The sequence below is a fragment of the Anabrus simplex genome, chromosome 12 (genome assembly GCF_040414725.1).
Source record: "Anabrus simplex isolate iqAnaSimp1 chromosome 12, ASM4041472v1, whole genome shotgun sequence".
Classification (NCBI taxonomy): domain Eukaryota; kingdom Metazoa; phylum Arthropoda; class Insecta; order Orthoptera; family Tettigoniidae; genus Anabrus; species Anabrus simplex.
Window position 1 is genome coordinate 77740458 of NC_090276.1, and position 9745 is coordinate 77750202.

Consider the following 9745-nt stretch of genomic DNA (forward strand, 5'->3'; position numbering starts at 1 on the left):
AAAGATTTATTATTTTAAGTAAATTTGAAGGAAGTTTCCCATTAGCCTCTAACTGCTATATGCTGCCTGCCAGTAGATCCAACACTGGCTATTGGCTGCTCGTTAGATGTCCACAATAAAAATACCACCTAATGTCAAGTTACCTGCGGCATGTAACTGTGCTATTTTCAACTATGTGAAAAGTAATCTGAAATGAAAGTCTTAATGTATCTTGTCAAGAATAAATCATACACAAGGTGAACAGTTGCACCATCCCCTAGCTGGATGCGACATTTTACTGAGAAAAAAAACACGCATCTTACTCAAATAATACCTGTGCAATGGAAATACCTACAGCGAAGCATCCACAATCAAGTGTCCCTCTTCAAACTCAGTGTCTCCTGCTTATTCCCTACAACAAAATGATGAAGATCAGTCACTTCATTGAATAAAGGTATTTTCAAATAAACACTTAAAATAAATCCAGCATAACTTTGTCAGCTGCCAACACACATTGCTGTCGTAAATGACCACTTCCTGAAAATTCAGCTGAAGTACTCCAGTGTCTCGAAGTTTTTGAAGCACCATAACAAAAGTCCAATGGGAGCCTATGACTTGGAAATCATTCTCAGTAAAGCCTCATCATTTGAGAAGCCTTCCATTTAAAATGTTTATTGTTTATGTACCTAACCTTAAGTAGTCTAAAGGCGACATTGCAGGCATGGGAAAACGTTTCACAAAACTAATTCAAAAGAAATATATTAGAACGAATGTAGTTATAGTCTCACAGTCCAGTTTTGACACATCAGGTGTTTCCACTTTTTATATGACTCCTTTCTCTTCCTCCTCATTTTTGGCAGATGGATAGCACCGTTTCCTCTTCCACATGGGGCATGCTTTTCAATATCAATATTTTTGTTCAGTTCTTCATTTTCTAGAATGGTCAGTATGCTGTCATCCTCGAGTGGAGTACTTTGCCTTGAATTTCCATTCATATTCATGAAGCTTCATGGACTTGACAGGTCACAAAACCTCAGAAGTTCATATTTACAGCAATAAAACAAAATCAATGTATGAACAGAATAAGATACATGCTTGGTGTGGTACAGTTTAAAATGACCATCTCATGCTATCAAGAACCCTGTGTGAGAGAAAGCGAACGGGTAAGCAGCTACTAGAAACTTGTATAAAATGTCTTTCAGTATTGACATGCTCTAGGTATCTTACAGTAAAACATTAAGTTATTATGTAAAGAAACATGTTTTCATTACAAAAACATATTCCTATTTCCTCATTTCATTTCAGAAATTGAGACGAAGCTCCCTTCCCAAAAATTGACCAGCAATCAGCTTAAAGTTCCGCATTAGACTCAATTTAGGGCACCTTAAGCAAGCTCATAATAAACAATAAATACCTGGAAGGAGGGAAAGAAAAAACATTCAACAACATTTTGAACAGTGTCATGAAGCCAATCATTTTTAAAACCTTTTAACCGGAAGACAAACAGACATTTTTAATGTAACAAACTGAAACTTTTAACAACTATTCCAATGAATAGATATAGTTTTTAAGCTGACCAACTATGTAATCATCCAGTCTCATTTCATTAACCCATTAACCCCACATTGTTTTAACATCATTTTAATTTAATTTGTATTCTAGTAGTCTTTAAGAGAATCAATGTACTTGCAAATAACGCGTTCAGAAACTTAGCGATTCACCTAAGCTTAACAACAGCTGAAGATGTTCCCAAGTGAGAATGAAACATGTACTGTTTACAAATAAATATTTGCTAACAAGCAAATAAAAAGTATCACAAAGGTGGAAGATTTTCAATTATTGTAACACTTCACACTTGGCGGTAACATCCAACAGGAGCTCCGTTCTCAATGGCTGCCAAGCCAAGACTGAGAGCCTCAGTGCGGCGTGCGCATGTTTATATGCGAGCGCGGGAAACACTCTTCACAATATTGTGACCAACAACCACACGAACAGAATTCTGTATTTATTAAAAAAAAATAGGAGACCTTATTTTTGGGATTACCTTGTATTTCGTTCCAGTTCATTTCAAGACTGTTTGTAACTAATGGGGTTGTTATATGGAAGAGCCTCATTGCCACGTCAGTTCACTCTGATGGCTGCCACTGTTCTCTCCTGTATGTATTCTCTGGATCAGGATTGATAGTCCAAGGTATTTTAATTGCTTATCTTTCAGCATCAGCCTGGTATTCATTGGTATCCTTGCATTTTTTTTCTGAAAACCACCTGGACTGTGTTGGCATCGTCTTTTAGACTGCATCGGAAGGCAGTCTGAAGCTCATTTTGCTGTGGCAGTTAAATCTTCTTTGATAGAGATTGAGGTCGAGTTCACAGGAATGTCAAAAAATTAAACACCTGCACAGTGGTGTTTAAAAATGGTGGAATTTAAAAAACAAAAGTTTTTTCTGGTAGAGGTCACAGTCAAATATTTTTTCATACAGAAAATCTGAAATTAATTTTTTGCTTGAAAATGATGAAATTTCACTGTAGTCTACCCTGAATTGTCCTGTTGATGTAAACAATAAATCTTACGTCCAAAGTAAGTTCTGTCAACATTTCCTCCCCTAACGTTTGCACCATGGGGTTTGTTTTGTTTGTTGTATTGGTCACGGGCCAGTTATTCCATTCCATATATTGTCACTGACAACACATACGTTACTTCAACACTGAGATGTGCTTCAGCAGCCTGCACACTGACCGACAGTAGGCTCCAACGACTGAAATACGGTCCCTGAGAAGCATTGCTGGAAAAACTGGAGGAGACAGGGTGGGCCATGATGTTATAAGACAGAGGTTGCAGGACAGGATTTGAGGGAAGATGGACTGGTTAGAGCACATGATAAGAATGACTGAAGAAAGAACGAATGCTGGCAGGGAAGAGGACTATGGGTCGGTTCAGACCAAGAATGATACACCAAGAGAGTGCGCTAAGGACAGAGACGAACGTGTTAGGGACGCAACGGCTACTCTAGATGTACTTAATAATATTAACCCACAGATAAAATTTACTTTGGAATCAGAAAGTAATAAATCAATTAATATTCTAGACTTAAAAATCAACAGATGGGATTCCTCTTTTGCTTATAGTATTTTTAGAAAGCCTACACAAACTGCAGTTACTATTAGACAAGACTCAGAGCACCCACAGAGTCAAAAAACCTCTACGTACAATAGTTTAGTAGAACGGGCTTTTAGGATCCCCATGACAAAAGCTAATTTGAATAAAGAACTTAACATAATCCGTTCAATGGCTAAGGCTAATGGTTTTAGTGAATGCCTTATTGAATGTATCAACAAGTTCAGGTACCGTTTACAAACCACATTGCTCAAAGACAAACCTAATCAAAAGGTGTTCGCAATATTTCCTTATAATAAGAATATATATAAGTTTACTAATATTTTCAAGAAGCATAATGTCAGGGTTTCGTTTCGTACCAATGATGATGATGATGATGATGGTGATGATGATGATGATGATGATGATGATGATGATGATGATAATAATAATAATAATAATAATAATAATAATAATAATAATAATAATAATAATAATAGTAGTACAGTTGTATTGCATAATTCAGCCTTAGTCAATAGATCGAACCCATACTCCAATTCGGGTGTGTATAGATTTAAATGTAACGACTGTGGGTGCACATATCTAGGTCAAACAGGACGAAACTTTAAAATTAGATATACAGAACATACTTGACTTACTTGACTTATTTCCTGTTGCTCCTCCTGGAGCATAGGGCTTCTGTGAAACACTTCCATCTGTTCCTATTGTTGGCTAACCTCTTCACTTCGTTCCAAGTTTTCCCCACTGTTAGACATTCCTCTTCGATCGTCTTCTTCCAGGTCTTCTTCGGACGTCCGCGCTTTCTAGCGCCTTGGAGTTTCCAGTCGAGCGCTGTCTTTTCAATGGCTCCAGCGGGCTTTCTTAAAGTATGTCCTATACAGAACATACAAATGCCATAAAATATAATAGGTTTTCCACGGTAGGCCAGCATATACATGATCTAAAGCATAAATTCACATCTATAGAACAGGACATTGATGTCTTGGAGAACTTAGGAAAAGGAAGTTTGCTGGATGTTACGGAGGGTTGCTATATACACCTGGAACAGTATTTTAATCCAAACCTTAATTTAAACGAGATTTCAAAAAAATCGAAAAATCAAATATTCTATTTGATTTTCTTATTGCGTTTTTTAAAAACGTACATATCTCGGCAAATAGGTCGGTGTTTCATATTATGCGTAATAGCTTTGCTAGTTGCTTCTTACGACGATGCCCTCCAGAGCTCCAACAGTTTGCCCTTTCTCAGTTGCTCCTCCTACTTTACCCTAATTTCCCTCTTCGGTCACGTCCAAGCTTGGGCACTTGATTAGTATCACAACACTGCTTGCTGTGCTTCATTGTGCTTCGCATTGACGGCAATCTTTTAAGGTGAGTCACGTAACAACAGTTACGTTATAGGACGTAATTTTATATCTTGCCTCTTCAGTGAAGTGATAGTAATTACATTCTATTATTACAGGTCTGCATTGAACTGGGAACATTGTCCTTAATAACATCTCAAAGGACTTATGGCTCGTTTCCACCTCACTAGGATTGCTCCATTAAAGGAACACTGTAGAGTTTTTACTGATTCATTTCTTCTACGATTTTACGTCAAGTTTTAACAAGCATGATGAAATAAGCACAAAGTTACTTCAAGACTATTTCTTTTTAAGTTGTTGTTCTTTTAAATCCATGTTATTTCATAAGTGAGCAAACCGGTTTGCATATGATTTTATCAGTTTATGGCTTAAGACTCGCAAGTCTTGGACTTGTAGAAAATATAGTATAATTTTAACATAGTTTCAGTTTGTTAATATGGTTTTAAATTGTGAACAATTTGAAGTAGATAGACTTATATGATTGCCGATTTTTCCACAAACTTATATCAGCTGATGATGATGCAGAAGGGCGTCGAAACTAGTTCTGATTGAAATATATGTTGTAATTACATCTAAGCAACAATTTTTATGTATTGAATAAGGTGGACCCAAATTATAATAAATGTTGTAAGGACAGAGGGATTGAAGAGGAACAGTGGAAGGATAAGGTGGAGGCCATCAAAACACTATCCTCCCCAGAGAGAATCTGGTACAGGCAATGGATGATAATGGTATCGTCACTGGATGTACAAGAGTTCCGTAGATATTTTTTCTTCAAGTGAAATGGGATTTTATCGTTGCACGAAGTATCTATAACTTGCGTTCAATTTAACCACGTTGCTTTGATCCGCACTGAAACATCACTGCTGATTCCAAGCCCCCCCCATGCTACAGATATGATCCCAGGTATCTGGACAAGTTAGCTTTCCACAGATTACACTTTAATCAATCAGCGGACTCAATTTCTGCAGTGTTAAGATGAAGCCCAAACTGCAAGAGGTAATCTGCCTATGGCTGTACTTGTCGCCAGAGCTCTTCTCTAGTTGTAACTAGCTCCTTGTTTAAGAAACTCAATTACTCCATATAGGAACAGCTTATTAGATGACAGAGAAATTTCAGTAAGAAATCATCAAAAAACACACACATAATCAAATACTGTTTCCGCTTTCATAAATTTGAACAACTGTACTGCATAAAACTAAAATAAATTCCAGATGTTGTGTCCTGCACTGATCATGAATTTCAGTTCGAAAATGACAAACATTTTCTCCAAGATTTGTATGTTAAAGCAATCTTTTTGCTGGTGAGGATGATTTTGTTGACAAGAGAAATGGAATTGGAAAGAGCAATTATGTTGCTAATATTTTATGAATGTAAATGTATTTCCTTTGAACTGTTCCTAATAGTAAAATCACAGCTGGACTATTTAAGACATAATGATAATATTACTTAAGTTTAATAAAAGCACTTCAAATCCAAAAACTGTAATATTCTTGCAACTATGAAACTGAAATACCTTGTATTTTAAAATGAATAGTTCATTATTGAAACTATAGCCTATCATAAATTTAAAAGGAAAGTTTCTACAAGAGTGCTTAATCTTTTATTAAAAAAATCACACATCCTTAGGAAAAGCTATTTTTAAAGTTCCAAATATTTTAAAAATGCCATTTCTTTTAGCAATTAAATCATTCTTTCAACGTCTTTTAGTTTTTCTCTTTCAATTTGCAACTTCTCTCTCTGGATCTTGAGATACCCACTGTAGTATTCCTTCCTGTCCTGTCTCATTCGCTCCAAAGTGAAACTCCTCAAAAGAAGCTTCCTCTTTTTTCGAGTCATGGCATCCAAACTCATTGAAGGTGCCGACACATTTTCCTCTGGAGTTTCTCCTGGTAAATTTTTAATAGATGTGGTAAGCGGTGTTGTTTCTGGAGTGTCAGGAGCCAACAAATCAGGATGAGGGTTTCTTTTATTTTTGAATAACTCATCCAGTTCTTCCTCATATTCAAAAGCTCGCGTCCTCTGCCACTAGGGCTACTATTATCTTTATCTCTAACCTTCTTGTAATTTCTTTCTAAAACTCTCAACTTATTTGCACATTGAGCAGGTGTAAAATGTTAGTTATGACTGTCATTAATCTGTAACAAATAATTTCCCACAATGTCTTCATGCTTCTCACCTCTTTGTTCCCAACTTTATACCTGTAGGTTTTGTACAGGTCAATCAATGAACATAAGAATGCTTTCATCACTCCAGTTGGGCGGTTCACTGGCAACTGGTGGAGACTCCCCAGGTTCACTCACGGTATTGGATTCTTGCGAATCTGTGGAAATGCATTATCGTTACTCTATCATGTTCCATACTTCGTACCTCTAATGTCGTTAAAATTTCATCATTTCCAAGCAAAATATTGATTTCAGATTTTTGGTATGAAAAATATTTGACTGTGACCTCTACCAGAAAATACTTTTGTTTTTTAAATTCCACCATTTTTAAACACCACTGTGCAGGTATTTAATTTTTCGACATTCCTGTGAATTCAACCTCAATCTCTATCAAAGAAGATTTAACTGCCATGGCAAAACGAGCTCCAGACTGCCTTCTGATGCAGTCTAATAGACAATGCCAACACAGTCCAGGTGTTCAGAAAAAAGTGGAAGGATACCAACGAATACCAGGCTGATGCTGAAAGATGAGCCACTAAAAACAATGAACAGTTAAAATACCTTGGACTATCTTTCATCATCCAGAGAATACACACAGGAGAGAATAGTGGCAGCAATCAGAGCGAACTGACATTACTTAGTCTAGCAGTGGCAATGAGGCTCTTTCATACAACCACCCCAGTAGTTACGAACAGGCTTGAAATAAACTGGAAAAAAATAAACAGGGAAGATTGAGATTGTCAAGTCTAGGTTTATGAAGAAGCAATTAAATGGACTGGTATATCTAACGGCCATGTGCTCTCCGGGAACTCCAATTGCAATAGGAATACGAGGAAGGCCTCGTCTATAACACCAGGAAAACTCCACGTGGATTTTTGTAAATATGAGGAAATGTCTCTCTATTTGCACATTCACTCCAGACTAATAGCCCTTTCATTGATATTGTGCGAACAATTTCATTCTTTCAAACAATGTTGCAACATATGGACAATAAATGCATAAGCCTGTCAGAAGTTGCAAGGGTGGCAGTCTCTGAAAAGGGAGATGGATAGACTAAAGTTCAATGTAGTTGGTGTAAGTGAAGTACGTTGGCAGGAAGAACAGGATTTTTGGTCAGGCGACTACCGAATCTCAACACAAAATTTGATTTGAGTCTCGTCACCCTCTTACTAGCGGCGCAGTGCACGCAAGATGCAGGCTTAGTGATAGCAGCAGTGCACGGGGTCGAGCATGAGGCGTGTTTTACGGCCGGATGCCCTTCCTGTCGTCAACGCCATGAAGATGAAATTAATGATCGTGAGGAGGTTGGAGAAATCGGCTGTGGTCTATGAATAGGAACTGTTGCGGCATTTGCCTGGAAGAGAAAATGGGAAACCACGGAAAACTGTTGTCAGGACAGCCGACGGTCGGGTTCGTCTCCAGAACGCAGAGCTCAGATCCATAGTCGTACCGCTATTGAGAGGCTTCATTAGATGTGAGATAAGCGCCTAAGTCTTCCGGAGAGGGGCTCATTGCTCCTGACAGTGGTTTTCCATTCTTCAAGCATAGGCCACCTCACCTTCACCTTCACGGAAGGAATAAAAACAATTTTCCAGTAGTAACACAGTCTTCTGGGAAGGTGACACGCAGCTGACTGAACAACAGAGAACTGTGTGCGCCTTGCTTTCAGACGCTCTCTTCACTTCTATTGCATTTATTGCAATTTTCCTCCATGCCTTCAGTCTGGACCATGATCTTCTAGGATGAAACCTATGTCTGAATAATAATAATAATAATAATAATAATAATAATAATAATAATAATAATAATAATAATAATAATAATAACAATAATAGTTGTACCCTCCTCGTTCATTCAAATGAAGCGCCTGGAAGAATGCCATCTACAACTAAAACGCTACAAGTTTGGACATTTTCCTTACAGATGTCTCTACTATACATTTGTTATGCCCTCTGGTGTGAAGATTGACTACTATAAGTAATTTTGTATCACTAAGTTTCCTAAACTGAGTTGATTATTATTTGTTTTTCGTGTGTTAAAGTTTACAACACTTCGATCTCTTCCCGCCAACTAAAGATGTTGGCCAATACAAAATTTTGTATATTTATTTTTCAGCCAATCAAACTATGTCTAGTATTTAATTCCCATGAAGAATTGGAGGGGTGGTGTCGGGCCCTAGCCCAGAGCTCTCTACAACCTCCCTCTTGGGTATAAAAGCTGGCACATTTTCGACCACCGGGCGAGTTGGCCGTGCAGTTAGTTTCGCGCGGCTGTGAGCTTGCATCCGGGAGATAGTGGGTTCGAATCCGACTGTCGGCAGCCCTGAAGATGGTTTTCCGTGGTTTCCCATTTTCAAACGAGGCAAATGCTGGGGCTGTACCTTAATTAAGGCCACGACCGCTTCCTTTCAACTCCTAGGCCTTTCCTACCCCATCGTCCCATAAGATCTATCTGTGTCGGTGCGACGTAAAGCCACTAGAAAAAAATTTGACCAGGTCGCCTTATTCATCGGTCCAGTCTAGTGTGTGTGTTGGCGAAGGGAGGCGGGGGAGCCTAGTCCATCAGCTTAAGGTAATGGCAGTCCTGGTTTAACTAAGTGATAGCTGTCGGCAGCTAGCTCAATGGGAAGGTTCCCAATCTTTAATAATGTAACTTCAATTGTCTAAAATATAAAATTTCAAGCTTCTAATGCAAATTTCAAAACCAGCCAAAGGAACTTATACATAATCAGGGAATAGAGAGTGTGCTACCCTCTCGGGTTGAGGTGATTATGACTTTGTAACCGTTTGTCTTTGTAACCTAGTAACTTAAATATTTTCTCCACCTAGTCACCTCAGTAGCATAGGATTAGTCTCTGTAACTTCCGACCATAAGCCCAAGTAGGGTTAAGCTTTTCATTGCAAAATCCAAGGAGCGCAAGTGTCCGCCTCCACACAATTTTGATTTTGGGGCCAGTAACTTTAATGTATTGTTTTTAACAAAGGCCCGGTAGAATGGGTTTTCAATAACCCTGTGAAATTTGATTTCATTCCTCTTATGTTAAGCATACAAGACAGTAAATGCTGCTCGAAATTGTAAAATGAAGCTTGCGCCTTTGATAGGCCTAGACGTTAATTGTACATT